At 50.6% G+C, this 24923-nt stretch overlaps 1 protein-coding gene across 5 annotated transcripts in view; it reads right to left on the reverse strand.

The window, feature by feature from the left end:
- RAI1 (retinoic acid induced 1) overlaps positions 1 to 24923 on the reverse strand; it is a 223155-nt gene that overhangs the window by 153750 nt on the left and 44482 nt on the right. For 3 of the 5 annotated variants that reach the window (XR_009558523.1, XM_035132142.2, XM_035132138.2), the window contains exon 2: positions 1271 to 1367. The exons of 1 other annotated variant lie outside the window; for it this stretch is intronic. The gene's annotated coding sequence lies outside the window, so the exon portion shown is untranslated. Of the gene's footprint in view, positions 1 to 1270; positions 1368 to 18144; positions 19371 to 24923 lie in introns of those variants that run through there. One more of the 5 variants, XM_035132139.2, reaches the window with a different exon arrangement.

Consider the following 24923-nt stretch of genomic DNA (forward strand, 5'->3'; position numbering starts at 1 on the left):
TGCTCTGGAGTCGAGGCTTTTTGTGGATCTCGGCCACCACACCTGCGCCAAACGCACACAATTGCCTGCTCTGAGTAGCTCTTCAATGGCAGGGGGTGGAGGACGGCATCCTGCTGCTAAGTCATAGGCTGGCTGGCAGTTTGGCTGTAGCCGATTCCCAGCTCTCCTTCTGCAACAATACTTCAACACTCTGCATACATTCCCAGTTTCTTCCTTTTCATTTTCTGCAACAGCAACAGCAGCAGAAAAAGAAAAAGGACGGGAAGATCACAGAGGCTCTTTTGTAGGTTGGCGACGCTTCCTTGAGGCTCTGGAGAGCCCATTTATTTATTAAATAATAATAATCGTGTCAGTGGGCGGTTTGTGTCGGGAGGGGGCAAGACATTTGTCATGGGAAAAAGAGAACCCCAGGGAGACCTCTAGAAAATCTCTCTCTCTCTCTCTCTCTCTCTCTCTCAGCATGCCCCCCCCCCGGCCCTGGGGGGATTTCCAAATGAACCATCACAGCTGTACAGTACAAATGCTAGCTACAATTTATGGTCTTCCTAGCTCAGAGGACTCAGAGGAGAGACCGATTCTCTGGGAAAAGGAACCAATGGGGAAACACATCGATCAAAGCCGCGCATGGAAACACTGGCGAGAGATAATGGGATGCTGGGTCTCCATCCGACAACTTTACCGAGACCTACGAAGGCATCATCCAAAATAACCTTCAATCTCAGCCTTGCCACCAATTTAGCATTCTTTGAACTTTTTTTTTTTTTTTAAATGCCACTCTCCAGAGACACCAAACATCTCCCCCACCCCTGCATAAAAAAGAAGCAGCATCCCCTCCCAAAAAAACCAAACTTCTTTTCCACACCTGCACTTGTGCGTCCAACCAGATTTAGAAAGAACAAACGAACACATGAAAGGAAAGAAGGAAGGAAGGAAGGAATGCAGCTTGCTCGGAATTCTGCAAGGAAATCCAGAAGCCCTTTTCAAACAATCCACTTGGAAGGGAGACAATATACACACTCACCAACTCTGCCAAAGCCGAAAGACCAACGCGGCTGTCTCTGAAGCGCTCCCCCGCCCCCCCCCCCCAATATCTCCAAAGCGCAAATGGCGTAAGCAAGAAACATAAAACCAAGGAGAGAGGGAGGGCAGGGGGCAGGGGCTGGGTGGGAAAGAAGGCGAAGGGAGCTGATGAATGAGAGACCAGCGTGCAGCAGCCCCCCCACCAAGGAGACATGAAAGCACCCCAAAGAGAGATCTCCTTTCGCCCTACCTGCAAGCTCTCCTCTTCTCTTCCGTCTCCTCTTTGGCGCTCCCTCGCTCTTTTCCCTTGCCGTCCTCCCAGAGCAGAGTGGTCACAGATTTAGATCCTTAAGGAGGAGGGGAAAAATATGGGGAGAAAAATATGTATATAGCACAATTCTTTTTTGTTGTTTTTATTTTTTTGTTCCCCCTTTCTCTCTCTCTCTCTCTTCTTAGCAACCTCTTTGAGCTCCTTCAGTAGTCATTATTCATAGACCACTAGGGGATAGGAGGTAATTAGGAACGGCCCCCGTAGCCTGCAGTTTGAAAATTTAATGTCAGGGGTAGGAATGGTGAACATGTGTGTGGAAGAGGGAGGGAGGGCACGCACGGCTGTGTGTATGTGTGTGTGTGTCGGGGGGGGGGGCTGATTGGTTGGCTGCAGGCTGCTAAAAGGGTGGGGGGAGGTTGTGCTGATGGAGATGAGGGAGAGGTGGGGGGGAAGGAGGGGAGAGGATACGGAGGGAGTGGTTTCAGGTTCTCTCGCTCTCGGTGGCACTATAAAGACATCAGGATGTCCAAGGAGATTGAGGGACCAGCGGTAGAAGATTCTCTCTCTCTCTCTCTCTCTCTCTCTCTCTCTCTCTCTCTCTCTCTCTCTCTCTCTCTCTCTCTCTCTCTCTCTCTCTCTCTCTCTCTCTCTCTCCCCCCCCCCCACCTTCTTGTTTTCTGTTGTGGGTGGGTGGCAGCCTTGTCGCCGGTGTGTGATGTTTGTGATCCGTGTGCGTGTGTGCGCGCGCGCGCGTGTGTGTGTGCCAGGAATAGCAATCAGAAACAGAGGCAGCCTACGAAGCATAAAAGCGCCATCACGCAGGGTCAAGAAAAGCTACAGATTTAAAATATGAAATGGGAGAGAGAAAGAGAGAGAGAGAAACACCCTCCGCAGTAAGGAAAGGGAGGCAAAAGGAAAAGAAAGAGGAGGAGGAAGGTGGGGGTTTTTTTGGGGGGGGGGGTTGCCCTCCATCAGTCTAATTTGGCCACAGCCATCCCTCCTCCTGAAATGTAATCCCACGCATGCACAACAAAGCCACGGCGGTTGAATGAGCAGAGCGGTGTGTGAAAGCTTGAATGAGAGAGGTCTGGCTTAGGGAGGTGGGAGCTGCGTGGGAGTGTGCGTCGGGGAGGGGGGTTGCTATGGGGGAGAGAGGGAGGACCAAAACGGGGGAGGGAAGGGGCCTGGGGGGGGGAGAGAGGGAGGATTCCTCGTCCCTCCACACCGGGAGACTCTCCTAACTGCGCGCAGCTGCAGCCCAGGCAGAGATTGACACAGCAGGCGGAGGAGAGGGGAGCTTTTTTTGGGGGGGGTGTCCCTGCGTGGTGGTGGTGAAGTCATGCGCGCAGCCCGCTGGCAAATGAGAGCCGAGGGCACCTGATTTCCCTTGGGTGGCTGCTGGGCATCAGGAAGGATTGAACGACAGAGGTTAAAAGCATAGAGCTGGAAGGGACCCCCGGGGCCATCTCGTGCGCAACCCCCCCCCCCCCCGCAATGCAGGAATCTTTGGTCCAGTGTGGGGCTCGAACCCTAAGAGTCTCATGCTCTACCGACCGAGAAGGAATAGCCTTCAACCATTCCTGCCATTTTCTACCATGAACCACACAGAGCAGAGGGGAGTGCCCTCCTCACATCGTTTTTTTACGGGGGGGGGGTGATCCAGAGTACAGAAACCCAGGTGCCCAGTTCTCTCTGGCGCCCCAAAAAGTAAGTGGCAGCTGCCAGAACAGGGTCCGTCTGTTCACTGGCAGTGCACCCAGCTTTCCCACCAGCCTCCCACAAAATCTGCCCGGCTTCTAACTTTTGTGCAACAATCAAAGTAATTGTTTCTGAGCCTTAGCCTTCCTGCAAAGAAACTGATGATCCCACCTTCCTGTTTCTAGTCGTACAACAACACTGCGAGGTACCTCAAGGCAGGCTTTCCCCAACCTGGCACCCTAGCCAGACATTTGAAAGACTACAAATCCCATCAGCCACAGCCGGAACATAGGTGTTCTGTGTTGGAGAGGTGGGAGTTGTAGTCCAAAAACATCCAGAGTGTACCAGGCTGGGGAAGGCTGCAATAGGGTGAGAGAAAGTGCTTGGCACATGGTCACTGAGTAAGAAGCAGGGGCACTTACCGCAGGGCCTGGCCTGCAGCACGCCCGAGCCACGCTTCTCTCCTGGGAGTGACGCAGTGGGTCGGGGGCCTGGGCTGCCCAAAACGGCAGTGTGGGGCTTGCATCCGCCAGGCGGACTCCGTGGGCAGCTCACTGCACTGCCCCCCTGGGCAGATCGCCTTGCCGCCCGCGGGTCGCCCCGCTGCCCCTGTGTGTGGATCTCCCACGCTCCCCCCTGCGGATCTCCCTCCACCCCCATGCAGTAGCGTAGGAAGATAGGGGCGGTGGGGGCGGGGTGCCCCGGGCAGCGCAATCCCAGGGGGGCCATCGCGGCTGCCCATTCCGACCCCAAAATGCACGCCCAACCCTCCAAACGCGTGCCGCGCCCCCAGAATGCATGCCACGTCCCTGGGGGTAGCATTGCCCTCATGGCCGGATCTGGGTGCCAGAGCGGCTAGCTACACCCCTGGTGAGAAGGAATTGGAACCCGGCTCTCTCTCCAACCCTCATCAGCCCTTCTGTTTGTTTTTTACATTTATTAATCACCCGTCCTCCTAGGAGCACAGGGTGCGTACAGCTCGAGATAAACAGCAAAATGTCCGGTAAATAAGCACACATGCAAAATCACAGTACTGTATTTATAAAATAACAATCACTAAAATTTATCCATTTATTTGAGTTCTGTCCCATCCAACAGCATAAGAAGAGTGTGCTGAATCAGACCAGTAGCCTATATAGGACAGCATCCTGTTCTCACAGTGGCCAAAGTGATGCCTGTGGGAAATGCGCAAGCAGGATTCAAGCACAAGAGCAACACTCTCTCCCCCTATGGCTTCCAGCAACTGGCATCCAGAAGCATTTCTGCCTCTGACTGTGGAGGCAAAGCTTAGCCATCACTACTAGTAGCCATTGATAGCATTATCCTCTGTGAGTTTTTCTTGTCCTAATTTAAAGCCATCCAAGCTGGCTTTACTCCAAGGATCTCAAGGATCTCAAGCAGACTTTTTATTCCCTCTCCCCAACCCCATGAGGTAGGTTAGGCTACGAGACAGCAACTGGCCCAGGATCACCCAGCGAGCTTAATAAATGAGTGGGGATTTAAACCCAGGTTTTAGAGGACCTAGCCCAAATCTCTAGCCACTGAAACCCATCAGCTCTCAAATTCACTTTGCATTTTAAGACAAGCCGGCCTCATTTGCAGTTCCTCAACCATACATGGTCCCATGTACCCGAAGGAGAGCCTTCACCCCCATTGTTCAGCCCAGACACTGAGGTCCAGCTCCAAGGGCCTTCTGGTTTTTCCCTCACTGCAAGAAGTGAGGTTACAGGGAACCAGGCACAAGGCCTTCTCGGTAGTGGCACACCCGCCCTGTGGAATGCCCTCACATCAGATGTCAAGGAGATAAATAACTACGCAACTTTTTGAAGACATTCGAAGGCAGCCCTGTTCTGGGAAGTTTTTAAGGTGCATTGTGGCAATATTATGCAAAAACGCATGATATTAAGGAGCACAGCTTGCGGGAAATGTGCATGGTAGGCAAAATTGAATACCAAATGTGTATATCGGGATAAATATAAACTCAAATACTGACAATATTTTTGCGAGGGCTTTTGAACAAAAATCACAAGTTGGTGTGGAATTGTGATGAAGAAGAAGAAGAAGAAGAGTTTGGATTTGATACCCCGCTTTATCACTACCCGAAGGAGTCTCAAAGCAGCTAACATTCTCCTTTCCCTTCCTCCCCCACAACAAACACTCTGTGAGGTGAGTGAGGCTGAGAGACTTCAGAGAAGTGTGACTAGCCCAAGGTCACCCAGCAGCTGCATGTGGAGGAGTGGAGACGCGAACCCGGTTCCCCAGATTACGAGTCTACCACTCTTAACCACTACACCACACTGGCTCTCCAGAAGAAGATTGGAAAGAAAGCGAGAGAAAACGGAATAGACAAATCGGTGCCTCCCTGGGTAAACGAAAATATATTCAACTGATGTCTAAATCCCAACAGCAAAAGGGACAGATGTCAACTTGAGGCGGAGACCACGGAAAATGCAAGTCGCAGTGATCCTTGAGAGCACGGGTGGCATGGCCTGTTTCGACTCCTGAGGCAAGGAATGTTCCACTCCCTGTCCCCTCCTGCCCCCACACCCTGTACCCCCACTTCTGCCACCACTGGCATGCCCGCCCTCGCCAAACTTAGTTGAGAGCCAGGGTGTTCCACAAGGCATTGCCACTCATCTCCTCTGCCCCAGGGGTGATGACCAGCAATGTTGAGCACGGGAAAGCCTTCTTCCCGCTGGTGAGGAGGTGGTGTTCCGGCAGCGGCAGGGCACTGCCTCTTGAACTTCCGCCGCCTGAGGCAGGTGCTTCACCCCACCTCATCAGTGGGCTGGCTCTGCTTGAGAGAATCATGAGCAGAGCATCCCTTCTTGTTCTGGTCACTGAGGTCCAGCTCTGAAGGCCTTCTGGCGGTCCCATCACTGCAAGAAGTGAAGTTACAGGGAATGAGGCAGAGGGCCTTCTCGGTAGTGGTGCCTGCCTTGTGGAACGCCCTCCCGTCAGATGTCAAGCATATAAACAGCTATCTGACTTTTAGAAGAAATCTGAAGGGAAGTTTTTAATGTTTGATGTTTTATCGTGTGTTTTTTTATATTTTGCTGGAAGCCGCCCAGAGTGATTGGGGCAACCTACTCAGATAGGCAGCATATAAATAAAAAAATATTATCATCATCTTATGGAATGGGTCAGCTGGTTTTGGGTGGGAGTTGGCGCTGTGGGTTAAACCACTAAGCCTAGGGCTTGCCGATCAGAAGGTCGGCGGTTCGAATCCGTTTCCGTGCACTGCTCTGGTTTGCCAGAAGCGGCTTAGTCATGCTGGCCACATGACCTGGAAGCTGTACGCTGGCTCCCTCCGCCAATAATGCGAGATGAGCGCCGCAACCCCAGAGTCGGTCACGACTGGACCTAATGGTCGGGGGTCCCTTTACTTTTACCTCCTGTGGATAGTTGGTCCCTGAGCCATTTTGGGCTTTATCAATTATTACCAGATCCTCGAATCTGCAAGCTAGTAGTTCATGTTGCCAGTGCAGGACCTTCAGGCAACATGATGGTTGCTACAATTCTGCCCTAGCTGCAGGCTGTTTTCAAAGGCTGAGCGCATTGCAATCACCCAAACATGTGGTCACCCGAGCGCAAGTGGCCTCTATAGTCACTATACCACACGACTCTAATGATTTAATGTAATAATGATGGTTTGCTACAGCAACAAAGCACGAGGTGCTTTTCAGAGTAACGCAAATAAAAATGATGCAATCCGTGGGACAAGAGACTACAATCCAAACAAAGAAACCAAGGAATGAAAGCAGGGGGTGGGCGGGTGGGCTGCTGCAGGTATCCCGATTCCAGTTCTATAGGAACTGGAGATCTCAGCCATCAGATGTCTGGCACATGAGCCATGTGGGCTGAGAACATGGAAACAGGAGCAGTGTCAGGTTTCAAAACAGGAGAACAGCAAAACCATCAAGCTTAGGTGCAAAAGCTCTGTTGGTTAGAACATGGTGCTGATGATGCCAAGGTCGCAGATTCGGTCCCTGTATGGGACAGCTGCATATTCCTGCACTGCAGGGGGTTGGATTAGATGATCCTCAGGTCCCTTCCAGCTTTACAATTCTATGAGTCTATGAACCCAGAGTCTTCCTACTTCCCCTCGTGGTCAAAGGCAACCAATCCCGCTTCCTACAGTAGTCGTGCGGCAAGTCGGGTGCACCCCAGAGAGGTGATGGTGAGGACTGCAAAATGTTCTGCAAAACTTGGAGCCAGCCAGATTTAGAACTCAAGGGAGAGGAAGGAAAGGGACCTAATATCTTAAGCTCACAGGTGAGGCCACTTTTCCAGCTTGCCGGGGGCGTGGAGGGGGGGGGGGACATACCAGTTGTGGTCGGGGCCAAATACAAAAATAAGTGTGGCTACAGGCAAAAGTGGGTGAAGCAACAAATGGAACAGCTGGCTAGCTGCTATCCAAAGGCCCTAAGTTTCTATATATCCACACATACACCTCTGCATCCCCCATCCAGGCAATCAGGACGCATTATTTTGACACAGCCCAGCCAGACAAAAGCCCTTGAGAAAGGCTGGCGAAAGATGTGGTCTTGGCAGAACCCCAAGGGCAGGAGAGAAGGGAGGGCGGAGGGCTACAATCAGCCATCAGGCCTGAGATTCCCCATCCCTGGTTCAGATAGATGAGATACAGGAGATTCCTTATTGGATCTCCTGGCACTGGTGGTCCCCCCACCTTCTCCTCCCCACATGCATACAATCAAAAAGCAGTCAGGGGAGGCTCCAGTCTCAATGAGAAAAGTGGTTGCTGGTGATGGGTTGATACTATCTCCCTGCGCTGACTTTCCGATCAGAATCACTCACCCACCCACCCGCTGAAGCTGCTGTGAGCTCCTGCCACTATCAGCAGCGGAGGTGGGGGTTTGTAGGCACAATATCGGCACCTTTTTCTGCTTGGGGTCCTAGCAGTTTGGGTGGGTGGGAGTCCGATCATGGAAATGCCATGGCAGGAAGGTTTAGACCCCCTTCTCCCAGCACCGCTGTTTTGAACAACATTGGAGCCCAGCTTGCCTGAGTTTTAGTGGAAGGAAGGGAGGAAGGAAGGGAGGGAGGGAGGGAGGGAGGGAGGGAGGGAGGGAGGGAGGGAGGGAGGAAGGAAGGAAGGAAGGAAGGAAGGAAGGAAGGAAGGAAGGAAGGAAGGAAGGAAGGAAGGAAGGAAGGAAGGAAGGAAGGAATTCCAGGATCAAGAGGACACCAGACTTCTCTGGCCTGGTGTTCCTGGACTACAATAATCTCTGCCACTGGCAGTGCTACCTGACGCAGGTGGGAGTTTGGAGTCCAGTGAGATCTGGAGGTCCACTAGTAGGGAGTGGACAACTTTGGCCTAGAGCTGGGATGCTTTGGCCAACCCAGATGTTGCTGACTTGCAACTCCCATCAACACTGACCATTCTGGGGAGCCCAAAGTTCCCCACTCTTGGCCTAGAAGAAAATTGCCCTAAGGCAGTGTTTCTCAACCTTGCGTCCCCAGCTGTTGTTGGACCTACATCTCCCATCACTCTTGACTACTGGTCTTGCTAGCTAGGGATGATGGGAATTGTAGACCAGCAACAGCTGGGGACCCAAGGTTGAGAAACACTGCTCTAAGGGAATAAGCACTACTTCTTCTACACCAAACGGTATACTGACATCTCAAAGGGGAAGTCCAACCGCCTGGATTTCTACAGCGGCCACTTATAGACTCACAGTGGGACAACAGTCAGCTACGGGAGAAGACAGTTGGGTGTACCACCTGTGTACGTGGAAAGGGAAACTTTCTCACGCCCTTTTCAGCAGCTGACTGGAGACTTCAGAAGCCAGTTAAGTGGTGACCCCCCACCCCACCCCCAATGCAGTTGCATTTGTTCCAAAGATAAGTTTCTACCAAAGATCGGGGACCCTGTGGCTGGATCTGGCTGGAATACAACTCCCATTATTCCTGATTATTGGCCATGCTGGCAGGAGCTGATGGAAGTTGGGAGTCTGGACAACTCATGACTTTTCCTGTTTATGCTGCTGTATTAACCAGCCCCAGGCAAATCTCCACCCCGATTTTGCCTCCTGTGGGAACTGCTTTGTCCTTGGTTAGCTTCCTCGTTTCTACTGCCTTGCAGCCATTCTTCAACACCCAACTCTCTCCAGGGCAAATCTCAGAACTTAAGAAGCTGCCTTCTACTGAGTCAGGCCACGGATCTAATTCAGTGTTGCCACCCCTGACTGGCAGCAGCTGTCCCAGGTTCCAGACAGTCTTTTCAAGCCCTGTTTGGATATGTCGGGGATTGAACCTGGGACACTCTGCAGGCAAAGCATGATGTATGCCATGGAGTTGTGGCTCCATGCCTAAAACTAAAGTAAGACACCAGTCCTCATTGTTACGAATAAAGGAGTAAATTAAATGGAGCCTAGCCTAGCAAGTCAGCCCATTGTTTCAGCTGGCACATCATTGTTTGCATTGATTGGCATAGGGTTTCATAGAATCATAGAACTGTAGAGTTGGAAGGGATCCTGAGGATCATCTAGTCCAACCCCCTGCAATGCAGAAATAATCTATAACATTTGCATGACTGCCAAACAACGTTTTCTGACCAACAAAAACACTTACAGTGGTGCCTCGCTTAACAAATGCCCTGCTTAACGAAATTTCCGCTTAACGAAAGGATTTTTCAAGCGGAGGTTGCCTCGCTTGATGAATGTGTTTTATGGAAAATTCGTCTAGCGAATCGCGGTTTCCCATAGGAATGCATTGAAATTCAAGTAATGCGTTCCTATGGGCAAAAAAAAATTCAAAAAAATTCAAGGCATTCCTATGGGATTCGCTAGACGAATTTTTCGCTATATGAAAAGACCCGTGGAACGAATTAATTTCGTCTAGTGAGGCACCACTGTACTTGCAAATCCTAGTCCTACCTGAAGATGCTGGGAATTGAAGTTGGACGCTGTTGCGTTCCACCATTGAAATTGAGCCCTCCTTCTGACGGGGTGTGCATTGCAATGGATCGGCCTTGCGTCTGCTGCACATGCAGGTAAACACATGATCCATAAACCCTTAAATGCCATGCCTAGAGCAACCTGCCATTCACACCCGCCGCAGCTGCTGAAGTAGATTCTGACTGCAAGACAATTACGTTTTTTCAAGCAGGTCGTTAACCGAAGGGTTGCAGCTCTCTGGGCTTTTCAAATCAATGGTGGGAGGGTTGGGCCACAGAGGGGAAATTATCACAGCAGAGAATGCTTGGAAGAAAGCCTTCAGCTATAAGGAACAAGTTGGGCAAAGGCTGGGCCGCAATCCTTGGCTGAGGGGTGTGTTACAAACATGCCCCAGATCTCCTTCTGTGTGGAATGTCGAGGGGTATGGTCCTCAAGGAGCATGGAGTACTGGTTGAAGTGTCAGGCTAGCGCTGAGGAGTCCCGAGTTCAAATCTCCATTCAGCCACACAGCTCACTGGGTGGCCTATGTTTTCCCCCCCTCCTCCCTCACAGGGCTCTTGCAAGGATTACAAGGGGTTACAGAGAGAAGGACTTCGGTTTTACTGTCGTTTATTTATACCCCGCCCTTCATATAAATCCCAAGGCTGCCTTAAGCTTCCCAGAGGAAAGTAGAGGCAAATGCAGCCCAATGTTTTTAAAAAATTAAAAATGGTTGCAGGCAGGCTAAGGAAAGATGGGATCTGGCCAGGGCCGGCTCTACCATTAGGCAAACTGAGGCAGGCGCCTCAGGCAACTGATTTTGGCTGCCACGAAAGGGCAGCAAATTGCTGACTACTTAATTTATTATTGGGGCATTTTTTTTTTACTGCTGGAGAGGAGGCGAGGAACTCATGAGATACCTGCCTCAGCTGTTCAAATTACTTGGCTGGCTTTGGGTTATAGGCACCTTGACCCGGAATGGGAGGAAGCAAAAAATGAAGTACAGTGGTACCTCTACTTACAAATAACTCTACTTACGAAATTTTCTACTTACGAACGGAGCTACGTCCGCCATCTTGGATGCGGTTTAGATAGGATTTTTTCTACTTACGAATTTTTAGATAGGGTTGCTTCGACTTACAATTTTTTTCTCCCAATGCATTCCTATGGGATTCGACTTACACATTTTTTCGACTTACAAATGTGTGATCGGAACACATTAAATTCGTAAGTAGAGGTACCACTGTACAGCCACGTCTGCACTATACATTTAAAGCCCTACGAAACCGCTTTGAGCAGTCATGTCTTCTCCCAAAGATTCCTGGGAACTGTCGCTCGTTGAGGGTGCTTAGTGCTGACCCCTCGCCGCTCCACAGAGCCGCAATTCCCAACGTTTAGCAACCATTCCAGCGGCCATTTTGGACAGGCGGAAGCTGGAGCACGTTGCCGTCATAAATGCCATTATAAGTAATTTGCCAATACCCGAATCTGTTTAGGAAACAACAACAGCCGCCACCGCCGTTCCTTCTTCCCAGGGAACTCTGGGAATTGTAGCTCCGTGAAGGGAGCAGGGGTGTCGTTACAACTCCCAACACCCTTAACGAAGCGACAGTTCCCAGAATCCTTTGGGTGGGTGGCGGGGAGCCATGACTGTTAGCCTGTTAGTGCTTCAAAATTATAGTGCAGATGCGGCCTTGCTCATGAGAAAAGCACTACATGGCGGGAGGCAAACGCAGGCCCCCATCTGAAAGACCTACATTGGCTCCCAGTACGTTTCCGAGCACAATCGTTTAGCCCAGACACTGAGGTCCAGTGCTGAGGGCCTTCTGGCGGTTCCCTCACTGCGAGAAGTGAGGTTACAGGGAACCAGGCGGAGGGCCTTCTCGGTGGTGGCACCTGCTCTGTGGAACACCCTCCCATCAGATGTCAAGGAAATAAACAACTATCTGACTTTTAGAAGACATCTGAAGGCAGCCCTGTTTAGGGAAGTTTTTAATTTTTGAAGTTTTATTTTGTTTAATATTCTGTTGGGAACCGCCCAGAGTGGCTGGGGAAAACCAGCCAGATGGGCGGGCTATAAATTATTATTATTATTATTAGGTGGCTCTACGCACACCTGCACCACCACGGATGATGGCCCTTCCACTCAGGCCAGCCTCCTGTTCTGCAGGAGGACGGACCCCCCCCCCAACACCTCTGCTCCTCCGCAGGCAGGAGAGGAAGAGAAAGGAAAGCAATTGTCCTTTCCTCCACCCCTCTTTCCCAAAGGTTTCTCATTTCTGCAACAACAAAAAAGCCTCCCTTTTCTTCCCCAGCCCTCCTGTGGTGACCTGGGCGAATCTCGAGTGCAGCCCTCGTCCCCTTGTTTCCATGGAAAGGGTTAATGGCGGATCCTTCCCGGCCGTCTATTAGAATTCCTTTTATTCCGCAGCCAAGCGAAGGGAAAGGCTTTAGATGTGGGCCTAATGGAACCAGGGGAATGGGGCGGGGGGGGGGGATTTGCACCTCCCTGCTCGAGGAAGACGGGGGGGGGGGCAATTGAGGTGTTGGGGTTGCGTATTACCGAAAAACATATTCCCATGCAGGTTGCTGCTCCTTCCCACCTAAACCTCGTCCCACCCTGCTTTTTCTCTCAGAAGCCATCATGAAGCTTGCAGATGAAAACCAGCCTTTATTTTAAAAAGATGTTGGGAGAGGCCAGCCAGGAACGTTCCCGAGCCAGGAGCAGCGGAAACCTCCTTCCCCTCTCGTGGCTTGCTCACTGGCCTTCCAACACCTCACTGCCTCCTCCCTCAGCCAAGAACATGGCTTGCTTCATGAACGACAAAATGCACGCCTACCACACAGTGAGGGGCCGTCCATGCTTGCCTACAAAATCCAGAGTTTCTGCAATTGGCTTGTCACTTTGAAGTCCATGCCTAAAAACTAAGACAAGCTTGTTGGATCAGGCCAGTGGCCCATCTAGTCCAGCTTCCTGTTCTCACAGTGGCCAAACAGATGCCCGTGGGAAACCCACAAGCAGGCTCTGAGCCCAAAGATCATTCTTCCTTCCTGGAGTTTCCAGCAACTGGTATTCAGGAGAGAAAGTAACTGCTAGGGCTAGTTGCCTTCAACAGCCCTCTCTTCCATGAATTTGTCTAACCCACTTCAAGGCCATCTAAGTCGGTGGCCGTCGTTGCCTCCAGTGGCAGTGAGTTCCGTAGATTAACACTGTGCTTTTTTACCTGTCCCCGATTCTTCCAGCATTCTGCTTCATTGGATCCCCACGGATTCCAGTGTTATGAAAGAGGGAATCTTTGGCATACGGTTTTTAAAATGTGAGGTTTCTGCATCGATCCTCGGGTTTTCCATAATTCGCTCTTTCCAGCACTGCCAGCCTCCAACCCTCACAGACTGACTTTCCACACATCGGAGGGGGCACCGGGACAGACAGAAAACGTCCACACACCACATGTAGATGTGGTTTTAAGATGACCAGAGTTCTTTCTTTGGATTTTCTAAGAGAATCTGGCTTTAGTGTGGGGGTTGGGCTAGATGATCCTCGGGGTCCCTTCCAACTCTACAATTCTATTAAAAGCTTTGTGGAAAAGATGGGAGGAAGGATTTCCACAGGGATGGGAGAACGGGAGAGCATGGGAGAAAGCCTAGAGCAGGCATAGGCAACCTTGGCTCTCCAGGTGTTTTGGGACTACAACTCCCATGATCCCTGACCACTGGCCCTGTTAGCTAGGGATCATGGGAGTTGTAGTTCCAAAACATCTGGAGAGCCAAGGTTACCTATGCCTGGCCTAGAATCTATCAACGGAGAAAGATGGGGCTCTGGGAAGAGGTTCCCCAGCATTAGGGGTGCATGAAAAAGTAGGATCAGAGTTTGGGGGGGAATGACCTGGCCTCTCTGTTGGACCAACCATCTAAATCTATTTCATTTCCCCTCTTTCCCGAGATCTCTAAAGCTCATTCTTTTCGGCAACGGCTATGCTTCCTAATAAATGCATTTTGCATTTGACTAAAACACAGCGCCTCTCCACTCGCAGCTTCCTCATTCTGGTTCAATACGCCCACCAGACCCCTCTGAAGCACCTTTCCCCCATTTCTCCCTCTCCCTGACTTACGAAGGTCTCTCTCGCTGGAGAGCCTCGCAGCTCTCACTGCTAGGAAGAGCTGACAAAGATCCATGCAAAAGCCCCCCCCCCCAAACGTCTCCGAGCGGCCCCTGCCAGATCTCATGTAGTGGCTTTCAAACCCTGCCCCTCTGGGGAACCCTTGGCACGTCAATTTCTTTGCCAAGGCGCATACGTCACGAGGCTGCTGCGCATTGCAGGAGGTTCTGGGGAGCGCAGCGGGGTGCATGCTCGGTTCATGGGGGGGGGAAGGGAGGGTGCTTTCGCCTCTTGCACATCACGGCCACTCCATGCGACCAGGAATCGCTTTGCATTCATGAACCAACTGTCCTCTGTTTACCAGGGCTGCCTCTGTTTTCTGGAGGGCTTCTATACCGCTTTATGCATATTTTAAAGGCGGGGGTGGGGGTGGCGATCTCAGAGCGGTTTACAACACTTTAAAGCATCAAATCCAGAACAACAACAACAACAAAAATCAAGGTTCCAGGAAAATATTTCAGATCCTTTTCCAAGTAACGTTTTGCTTTCCCCATACCGGTATCTATTTACCTACTTACTTCGGGGGGGGGGGGGGATCTTGTAGGTCACAACCACTTCGTGGATTCCACCAAAGAATCGTGGGAACTGTAGTTTGCCCTTTGCAGAACTAAAGTTCTCAGCACCCTTAATGAATTATACATTCCTGAAAGTTCATTGGGATAAGAAATTGGCCTTAAATGTACTCTGAATGTGGATGACCTAAATGATAGCATTTTGAGTTTGTGCAAAGCGCTTTTTGGGGGGGGCGCGATTTTGCGAGGCACCCCAAAATACATGTTTTTGGGTGCTGTGCTTGCACCTTCGGGGCTCCGTGATCTCACATGGGTCATGTGACTCGCATAGGAGCACAGCCGGGAAGATGCGCATCCCGGTTTGGGGACCCAGCATGTTGGAGGGTATGGCATCATCATGATCATTGATTAACCCCGCTTCACCCTTAGGTCCCAGGGCAGATCACAACATCAAAATGCAATACTAAGAACAGTGTGACGCAACCGACAACCACCAAAAGAAGACAGGTCCTTAAAAGCCAGGGCAAAAAGGTGCGTGTTCAGCACTCGCCAGAAGCTGTACAATGAAGGTCCAATGCACGCCCTCTCTAGGAATGGAGTTCCACAGCTTAGGAGCCACCACAGAGAAGACCCTCTACTAGGCCACCCACCCTGAGCCTCTGAAGACAGAGGAACTAGTAAAGGCAGAAGGACAACAAGGAGGAGGCCAGTCTAGCCTCTCTTGGGAGGGAATCCCGCAATCTGGGGGCAGCCACGGAGAAGGCTCTCTCTCATGTCACCGCCAACTGCGCCTCTGATAGTGATGGGAGCGAGAGAAGGTGTTCAGCTGAGGATCTCTGCACCTGGGCAGGTTCATATAAGGAGATAATGATCTTTCGGGGCAAGGCATAGAGAGCGCATTCTCCGGTGCTAGGCCATTCTGAATGCGTTTGAAAGAATTCACGTGTGCAAATTCACCTTGCCTACAAAGGTCCGTATAGTTAAAGCTATGGTTTTCCCAGTAGTGATGTATGGAAGTGAGAGCTGGACCATAAAGAAGGCTGATCACCGAAGAATTGATGCTTTTGAATTATGGTGCTGGAGGAGACTCTTGAGAGTCCCATGGACTGCAAGAAGATCAAACCTATCCATTCTGAAGGAAATCAGCCCTGAGTGCTCACTGGAAGGACAGATCCTGAAGCTGAGGCTCCAATACTTTGGCCACCTCATGAGAAGAGAAGAATCCTTGGAAAAGACCCTGATGTTGAGAAAGATGGAGGGCACTAGGAGAAGGGGACAACAGAGGACGAGATGGTTGGACAGTGTTCTCGAAGCTACGAACATGAGTTTGACCCAACTGCGGGAGGCAGTGCAAGACAGGAGTGCCTGGCGTGCTCTGGTCCATGGGGTCACTAAGAGTCGGACACGACTAAACGACTAAACAACAACAACCCTCGGATGGATTCTGGCAACAACTCTCTGCCCCTGGGCGCCTCCTCTACCGGCTTAAGCGGCAAGAGCGAAATGGCTCACCACAAGCAAATCGCTCCGCAAAAGGAATCACATCTGTTCTTCGTTCTGCAGCCCCACCTCACAGCCTTCGGAGACACCCGCTGATCCCCAACAGCCCCAAGGGAGGCAGGCACAGGATTGCTTGCCGTTGTACCGGGGACGTTGGCGGCAATGTATTCGTAGGCCCCTGGGAGGGAGAAGCAGAACGCTCTCTCCGGCGTCCGAGTCACAGCCAGCCACTAAGCCACCCTCCTCCTCCTCCCCTCGACCTCTCTCTCCTATCTGAGTACTTTTGCCATGACAACAGGCCTGTTGCTCTTCTCTCTGCCATCTGTTCCGGCTTGGGCATCGGCAGAGATGTGACGGGCATTAGCCTCGGCCCGGCTTGGACACCTCTCTGGCTACTTGCCAAGGCCAGAACATTATTAGGACCTCGGCTGAAGCTGCATCCCTTGCATTTCTGACAGATTTGGGACATGCCTTTAAACCCATTCCTCCTACCTGAAAACCGACTTTTAATAGTTATTTTTATTCTTTGCCTACCCGCCGCCCCCACCAACCTGCAGGAGCATAGGGGTACTGAGTTAGCCCATTAGCCCATCTGGCTCAGTATTGCGTTCGCTGACTAGCCCAGTGGTTCTCAAAGGGGGGGGGTGGCATGTCCCACCATACCTTGCAAGTGCCCTGGAAAAAACGGGACACCCCATTTTTTTCTTGAGAGAGAGAGAAAGAACAGCAGCCATTTTGGATGAGAGCTTACAGGCATCCTGCCCCATTGCAGGTAGGAAGAAGAGTATGCAGTGACAGGAGAAATAATAATAATAATAATAATAATAATAATAATAATAATAATAAATCTTATTATTTATACCCTGCTCATCTGACTGGATTTCCCCAGCCACTCTGGGCGGCTTCCAACATATATAAAAACATAATAAAACATTTTAAAAACTTCCCTATACAAGGCTGCCTTCAGATGTCTTCTAAAGGTTGTATACTGTAGTTACTTATCTCCTTGGCTTGAGGGTCGCGTAACTCCACACCCTCCAACATATCTCTGATAAAAATAGGGGTGTCCTAAGGAGATGCTGGGATCAAACCAGAAACCGCTTCTGTGAATTTGGGGCTGTCCCTGGAAAATAGGGGTGCTTGGAGGGTCTGGGATATGACATCCATAGGGCTGCCATATGTCCGGGTTTTTAGCCGGAAAATGGCATCCAGGTGGATTTTCGGCAAATTGGCAAAATGTCCGGGGGGAACCCAATCGTATGGCATGGGGGTGGGGGAGAGTTAATATTTAACATTTAAAATTTTGAATAAAGGCCAAAGCTTAGATTTTGAGGGGAGATGTTCCAAGAAAAGCTCAACAACTTTATATCCTTGAGAAAAAGAAAAAAGAAAAAAGAAACTTTTGGGAATAGGGCAACCCTAGACATCAAAGAGTCCCCTCTATACTGGTTCTGAAACTCCATGGTGCCATTGCTCCTGCTTGTCTAGCAATCATGCCTTTGTGGTTTGGCTGCAGATGGCAGATACTTCCACACCAACCACTGTGTGCTCTGCAGGAGAGGAGGGCACCCTGCAGATACAACCCTAGCACACCATGTCAGAATCAGGCCTTCAGTGTCACATGGGATGTTGCAGCTCCAGACATTGGAGGGTACCGAGTTGGGGAAGGCTGCCATACACCATGTTAGCGATGGGTCATTCAGCTGAAGAGTGCAAAATGACAAAACCGTGTGCCGCACAGGGCCTTAAAGTTCTTGCTCACAGTCTGAAAGCCCACGCACGTCAATGGGGCGCATGGGAGCGGCCATCTTTGCCAACCCATCTGGTACGCAGGCTGAGACCCTACCTGCCCGCAGACTGTCTGGCCAGAGTGGTGCACGCTCTAGTTATCTCCCGCTTGGCTACTGGAATGTGCTCTATGTGGGGCTACGTTTGAAGGTGACCCGGAAACTGCAATTAATCCAGAATGCGGCAGCTAGACTAGTGACTGGGAGTGGCCGCCGGGACCACATAACACCGGTCCTAGGAGATCTACAGTGGCTCCCAGTACGTTTCCGAGCACAATTCAAAGTGTTGGTACTGACCTTTAAAGCCCTAAACGGCCTCGGTCCTGTATACCTGAAGGAGCGTCTCCACCCCCATCGTTCTCCCCGGACACTGAGATCCAGCACCGAGGGCCTTCTGGCGGTTCCCTCACTGCAAGAAGTGAGGTTACAGGAAACCAGGCAGAGGGCCTTATCGGTAGTGGCAGCCGCCCTGTGGAACGCCCTCCCAGCAGATGTCAAGGCAATAAGCAACTATTTTACTTTTAGAAGACAACCGAAGGCGGCCCTGTTTAGGGAAGTTTTTAATGTTTGAAGTTTTATTCTGTTTAATAAGGGAACCACCCAGAGTGGCTGGGGAAAACCAGCCAGATGGGCGGGGTATAAATAATAAATTATTATTATTATTATTATTATTACCCAGAATGCCCAGGGAACAACAGAACATCATGACACGGTGACATTCCCATGGGATTATATAGCGAGCCCATGGGATGATCTAGGGAGCTGTAAGGGTGCTGTTGCAGCTACTCTCGAGTAAAGACGCCCATGTCCGCTCTGTCTTTGAAAGTTTTATTGTGCATAGTATTTACAGTGCAGAGATAGCAGAAAACATGACCTCTCAGTCACTCGCAGAATCCGGGAGTGGACGTTTCCTGTTGCGTGACCAGCATAAGAGCTTGGGCACCCCGAAACGCCTCCTCCTGACCTTATGTTTAGTGGCGCACCTTAATTCGGGCGCCAGAAGGGGCTGCTTGTTCCCCTCCACCTCTTGGTCAAGGCGGTGCAAGGGCTCTCCCACATCATTGAGCCCTGACACCTCCGTCCCACTGCGAGAAGCCAAGTTACAGGGAACCTGGCAGAGGGCCTTCTCGGTAGTGGCACCCACCCTGTGGAACGCCCTCTCACGAGATGTCAAAGAGAAAAACAACTACCAGACTTTTAGGAGAAATCTGAAGGCAGGCCTGTTGTTGTTTAGTCGTTTAGTCATGTCTGACTCTTCGTGACCCCATGGACCAGACCATGCCAGGCACTCCTGTCTTCCCCTGCCTCCCGCAGTTTGGTCAAACTCATGTTCGCAGCTTCGAGAACACTGTCCAACCATCTCATAGTCTGTCGTCCCCTTCTCCTAGTACCCCCCATCTTTCCCAGCATCAGGGTCTTTTCCAGGGAGTCTTCTCTTCTCATGAGGTGGCCAAAGTCTTGGAGCCTCAGCTTCAGGATCTGTCCTTCCAGTGAGCACTCAGGGCTGATTTCCTTCAGAATGGATAGGTTTGATCTTCTTGCAGTCCATGGGACTCTCAAGAGTCTCCTCCAGCACCAAAATTCCAAAGCATCAATCCTTCGGCGATCAGCCTTCTTTATGGTCCAGCTCTCACTGTTTAGGGCAGCGTTTCTCAACCAGTGTGCCGCGAGACGCTGGCTGGTGTGCCACGACGAGAAGGGCGATTTGCATTGTCACGTCGCCGACCCGCCGGAAAGGAAGCCGGCCGGGTCACGACACGAGGCGAGCGCCCGCACGTGACAATGCAAACCGCCCTTCTCGTCGCCGCACGTCGCGGCAAATTACAGGCTGAGGTCACGCCAGCTTCCCTTGGGATTTTCTTCCTCCCGTGTAAATGTGTCCTAAGATGTGCCGAATCCCAATTATTTGAGAAGAAACGTCCCAATGGCCTCCGCGGAACCGGCTTGCACACGCAAATCCGATTTAAACTGCAATCCGGTTGCAGCCACTAGCCAGGTAGCAAGCCCCACTAAAACTCAGCGGCGCTTCCTTCCGAGTAGAAATGCCTAGCTTTGCGTCGCCAGGTTGAATGCTGATGCTTGCTTGGGCGGCGGGGACTGAGGCCCACCGAACTGAGCGCGAGGTTTACTTGCGAGTAAATGTTAGACTAGGGACGGATTGTAACGTTTGTGGGTTTCAAGCAGCTTGGGAACTTCAGCTGGGTGGTGGATGGGGCCCGTTTGGGTAAAAAGTAGGGGCTATAGACAAACTAAACTAAATATAGGGCGGCACAGAGTTGGTGTGCCGCGTGATTTTTTTCATAGAACATAGTGTGCCGTGGCCCAAAAAAGGTTGAGAAACACTGGTTTAGGGAAGCTTTTAAAGTTTAATAGATTACTGTATTTTAATGTTCTGTTGGAAGCCGCCCAGATTGGCTGGGGAGGCCCAGCCAGGTGGGCAGGGTATAAATAAATAGGGCATTATTATTATTATTATTATTATTATTATTATTATTATTATTATCTGGGTTGTAGGTTCGAGCGGCGCATTGGTTAAAATAAAAATAAAGCATTGCATGGGGTTGGACTAGATGACCCTCAGTGTCCCTTCCAACTCTACAATTCTTTGAGTCTATTATTCCCCACCAGCCACGGGATGTCCTTCACAGGCCTTTTCTTGTTCTCCCATTGTCTAGCTGAGCTATGATGATGCCTCTTCCTTGCCTGGAAAGAAAGATGTGAGTTTGGATGTATAAAAGTACCGTACCCTTTTTTTTTTTTTTTTGCATGGCTGGACTGTAACCGATGGCCTTGATGTCAGGACAGCATCTCTTCCCATTCCTTCTTTTTGCCTCTGGCCCCATCCGCCTCCTCCTGCCTTGTGGCCCTTCCCTCTGAACATTACCCGCAAGGCAAGGCACCCCTCGGACTATTAAAGGTTTCCCAACCCCTATTCTAGAGAATCTCACCTGGCACTGAGAGTGAGGCCATTTGGACACCAGCCAAATGTGTCTTCTTCTATCTAGGCCTTTAACAATGCCAACCTGTATGTGTCTACCGGTACTCACAATAAAGCCTAGTTAAGTTAAAAGAAGATTCCACCTAAACATTAGGAAGAACTTCCTGACAGTAAGAGCTGTTCGACAGTGGAATTTGTTACCAAGGAGTGTGGTGGAGTCTCCTTCTTTGGAGGTCTTTAAGCAGAGGCTTGACAGGCGTATGTCAAGAATGCGTTGATGGTGTTTCCTGCTTGGCAGGGGGTTGGACTGGATGGCCCTTGTGGTCTCTTCCAACTCTACGATTCTATGATTCTAAGTCTCCCAAGAAAGTGTAGATATTTAGGATTGCAGCCTAAGCCGCCAGATTTGTGTACTGTTTCAAATGTGATCTTCCTTGTTTTGCTGTTGGGGTTCTGATTGTTTTTTGGCTGGGGGGCTGGGGTGGTGGTGGTTTAGGAGGTTAACACATTGCTGTTATAATTTTTTAAAAAAACAAAAACTGCAAAGCACTCCGAAGTCCACAGATGCAAGATATGGCAAGAAATGAAAAAACACACACAAAAACTACAGTTCCCCTTCACCAAAAAAATTGCTTTTGCAAAAGAAAAAAAGCTGCATCAGGAAGGGAAACCTGAGCTCTCTGCATCCAGTGAAGAACATCTTAGCAAAAGCGACACCCCGAAAGCTCATTTTAAAAGACTGTTAACAGACAATTGTGGGTGTATGTATGAAAAAACACATTGAGGGGGGGGGGAAAGGGAGCAACGAGGGACGACAGATCTGGCCCCAATCGCGCCCCTGTTTTTCAAAGCCATTCTGGTCTCAGTCGAAAGGAGGACTGTGTCCCCGCTCCTTGCAGCAGAAGGGGAGATGCAAGGGATCTGCCTATTTTATTCCACACACGGTGCGCTGAGCAATTAGGAAGGCGCTGCAAATTCAAGCACACGGCAGACAGGACCGGATCCATCAAAGGAAGGAGGAAGGCCTATTGGGGAGTTTTTTAAGGAGGGAGGGAGGAGAGAGGGAGAGAAGCGATTGGAGAGGTGCTGAAGGATACACACCAGCAATGACAGCAATAAAACTCCAGCGGCAGAGCAATCTCCTGGCAGAAGCCACCTTCTCTTTAGCGTGATGTACTGAAGCTAAATGGCCCCAGGCGTCCAAGCATAGATCCTTCCTCCTCTCGTTTCCAACCTCATCAAGGAGCCAGCCAATAATTTCTTTTTAACAAAAGAAAAGAACCCACCGACCCCTAGCCTCCCGGCAGATGTACCTCGGGGACCGTTCTGCATCTTCCGGGCTTTTCTCTCCCCCCCAAAAACCTTCCCGTATTAGCAGCGACCTTGCAGGAGGACGAGCCTCTGTGCACAGCGCTGGATCTCGCCCGTCACGCTCAATTTGTGCAAGGGGTTGAGGGCTGAAAGCTCTTTTCCCCTGCCGAGGCTCGGTCGCGGACATCGCCTCCCCCAAACGTGACTAAGCATCTCTGGGTCGGTTGGTTTTTCAGAAATCGAGCCGCCGTGGCAGAGGCCAAACCTTCAACGGTTCCCGGGAAAAAACCACCATTTTCCTTTGCGCCCATGCTGCGCTGTTTCCGCACTCCTGCGGTTCGTCTTCCTCCAAAAAAGCTCGAGTTATTCGCTTTGCTGTCTGCTGCGGCGAAATTGCGCGGCTTGAGAAATGTACGTCGTTTTGTAAATTGCTCGATTTACGTTGTTGTGGTTGTGTTCCTCATCTCAGTGCAGAAGGAAACACAACACAAATGCAAGCAGCAACAACAGCAAATACTGGTCCTTTTGGGTGGATAAGGACATAAGAAATGCCCTGTATCAGGCTAGCGGCACACTCAGTCCAGCATTCTTTTCTCATAGTGCCCAACCAGATACCCGGGCACAACAGAACTCTCCTCTCTGGTAACTGGCATTCAGAAGCATCAAAGTATTTAGCTGTGGAGGAAGAGCATAGCCGAGATCCCTCTCCTCCAAGATAAAACTGCATTGGAAAACTTATCTGTGGGTCCTCCACGGGTGCAATTAGGAAGTCAGGTGTGAAACTTTTGCTACAGGGGCACCCACATTCGCACGGGCTACCAAGCATAGCTGCCAAGTCTCCCGTATTCCCCGGTTAACCCCCGTTTTTCCAGCTGTTCCCAGCTGGAAAAAAAAATGATTTTTTTCCCCCCGGTTTACTTAATGCCCGGGGGAGGCTCCTTCTGTGCATGTCTGGAGTCTCTGGACATGCGCAGAAACGTTTTCTGGCGCGACGGCCATTTTGGAACTGGGCGGAACATGCTCAGAAGCGACTTTTGATGCTGCTCTGCCCATTTCCAAAATGGCTGCAGCTAGACTCTTGGCGCGGTGGCCATTTTGGAACTGGGCAGAGCAGCATCAAAAGTCGCTTCTGAGCATGCTCCGTCCAGTTCCAAAATGGCGGCAGCGCTACTTCCGGTCTGCTACATCCAGTCCGATCCCTTATTTTTCCGGCAGGAACTTGGCAGGTATGCTACCAAGCCAAGTTCAATGTGTTCCTAAAGGTAAAGGGTAAAGGGACCCCTGACCGTTAGGTCCAGTTGCGGACGACTCTGGGGTTGCGGCACTCATCTCGCTTTACAGGCCGAGAAAGCCAGCGTACAGCGTAAGCTTACATGTGAATCGCCTTGAGACAGTGGTTTAGCAGGTGATTAATAAATTGCCGTATTTTCCATGTATAAGACTATATTTTCCCCTAAATTTTTGAAGTTTAAAATAAGGGGTTGTCTTATACATTGGGGAGTCTAATACACGGAAAAATACGGTAATTGTACTAACAACAACAACAACCCTCTTCATCTTTCCAAAGAAGGAGAGGGGAAGGACAACTCTCAGCTGCTGTATTTTCACAGACTGGGCGACAAAGACATTTATGCAGGAAAAAGGCTGCCTCTCTTTCAATGCATGCCCCCTTGGTTGGAAGCACTGACCCTACGTAGAGGCCGGGTCTCTCCCCAAAGCCCTTTGTTGCTTGGTAACAAAGAAGAAAAAATAATAATACAGCAAATGTTCCTTTTCTCCCTGTCCCTGCCTCTCTCTTCAGAAGAGTCTTTGATGCGCAACCGCTGCCGTTCAGACAGCCTAAATGTCACGTGGGACTCGTGTGTGTTTAAATTTCCAGGAGCATTTATTAGTGGCGCTCAAGCAGGTCTGCCCGCCTGGACACCCCCACCCCCAAGGGAAGAGAAACTGACTCAATTTGCAGAGTGGAGACTGGGCGGGGCGCCGGGGCATGGGGAGGGGACACGGTCTTGGGAGGAAGGTACCGTCCGAGGTCTTAACGGAAGGGCCATATGCTCAGCTGTAGGTGTCAACTCCCTTGAGCCCTGGGTACCCCAGCACCCACAAAATTCCCCACGAAGGGCACCCACAAATTTCAGTGCCAGGGCCATGGACGCTGCATGGCACCCAGGACCCGGGCCCCCGCGGCTGCGGGGCCAAGCTAGCACTCCTAAGCTCAGCAGTGGAGCAGCTGCATGCAGAAGGCCCCAGATTCAATCCTCAAATCACCGATGTGTAGAGTTGGAAGGGACCCACCAAGCGTCATCCAGTCTGACCCTCTGCAATGCAGGAATCTAAACTAAAGCATCCATGACTGATGGGCATCCAATCCATGTACAGCTGGCAAAAATCCTCTGCAGTGTTAGAAATTTGCCAGGCACCTTTTACGACAGACGCAAGTCCAATTCAATAAATGATGTAAAGAGGGAGCTGCAACCCAATTTAGGAAAAGAGGCAGGAAGGGAACACCTAGCTACTTTAAATGAATTCAAATCTCCAGGACCTGATGTGCTGCACCCAAGGGTACCAAAGGAGCTTGTGGATGTAATTTCAGAGCCTTTGTCTCTTTGAGAATTGTTGGAGAACAGGTGAGGTTCCTACAGACTGGAGGCAGGCAAAGTTTGTCCCTATCTTCAAAAAGAGGGGGGGGGGGAAGAAGACCCAGGTAACTACTTGGCATTTGATACCAGAGAAGGTCCTAGAACAGATAATTCAACAGTCGGTCTGTGAGCATTTAGAAAAGGATGCTGTGATTACTAAGACCCAGCATGGGTTTCTTAAAAAGTAG

This window comes from Zootoca vivipara, chromosome 14, assembly GCF_963506605.1.
Source record: "Zootoca vivipara chromosome 14, rZooViv1.1, whole genome shotgun sequence".
NCBI lineage: Eukaryota > Metazoa > Chordata > Lepidosauria > Squamata > Lacertidae > Zootoca > Zootoca vivipara.